Source organism: Chiloscyllium plagiosum, chromosome 6, assembly GCF_004010195.1.
Source record: "Chiloscyllium plagiosum isolate BGI_BamShark_2017 chromosome 6, ASM401019v2, whole genome shotgun sequence".
In the NCBI taxonomy this organism is placed as follows: Eukaryota; Metazoa; Chordata; class Chondrichthyes; order Orectolobiformes; family Hemiscylliidae; genus Chiloscyllium; species Chiloscyllium plagiosum.
The window spans coordinates 90,201,374-90,202,335 of NC_057715.1; the positions used below are offsets into that span (position 1 = coordinate 90,201,374).

The 962-nt window shown below is 45.5% G+C and overlaps 1 protein-coding gene across 2 annotated transcripts in view; it reads left to right on the top strand.

The window, feature by feature from the left end:
• Window positions 1-962, top strand: part of exosc8 (exosome component 8) — a 35,019-nt gene that overhangs the window by 9,698 nt on the left and 24,359 nt on the right. The gene's annotated exons all lie outside the window — the stretch shown is intronic.

The following is a 962-nucleotide window of genomic DNA, read 5'->3' on the forward strand; positions in this document are numbered from 1 at the left end:
AGCTATAGGGAGAGGCTGAACAGGCTGGGGCTGTTTTCCCTGGAGCATCAGAGGCTGAGGGGTGACCTTATAGAGGTTTACAAAATTATGAGGGGCATGGATAGGGTAAATAGGCAAAGTCTTTTCCCTGGAGTCAGGGAGTCCAGAACTAGAGGGCATAGGTTTAGGGTGAGAGGGGAAAGATGTAAAAGAGATCTAAGGGGCAACTTTTTCACACAGAAGGTGGCACGGGTATGGAATGAGCTGCCAGAGGAATTGGTGAAGGCTGGTACAATTGCAACATTTAAGAGGCATTTGGATGGGTATTTGAATAGGAAGGGTTTGGAGAGATATGGGCCGGGTGCTGGCAGGTGGGACTAGATTGGGTTGGGATATCTGGTCAGCATGGACGGGTTGGACCGAAGGGTCTGTTTCCATGCTGTACATCTCTATGACTCTATTGGAGGTATGGTTAGTAAGTTTGCAGATGACACCAAAATTGGAGGTGTAGTGGACAGTGAAGAAGGTTACCTCAGAGTACAACGAGATCTTGACCAGATGGGCCAATGGGCCAAGGAGTGGAAGATGGAGCTTAATTTAGATAAATGTGAGGTGCTGCATTTTGGAAAGGCAAATCAGGGCAGGACTTATACACTTAATGATAAGGTCCTGAGGCGTGTTGCTGAACAAAGATACCTTGGAGTGCAGGTTCATAGCTCCTTGAAAGTCAAGTCTCAGGTAGATACATTCGTGAAGAAGGTGTTTATTATGCTTTTCTTTATTGGTCAGAGCATTGAGCATAGGAGTTGGGAGGTCATGTTGCAGCTGTACAGGACATTGATTAGGCCTCTTTTAGTATATCATGTGCAATTCTGGTCTCCCTCTTATAGGAAGGATGTTGTGAAATTTGAAAGGGTTCAGAAAAAAATTACAAGGATGTTGCCAGGGTTGGAGGGTTTAAGGTATAGGGAGAGGGTAATTAG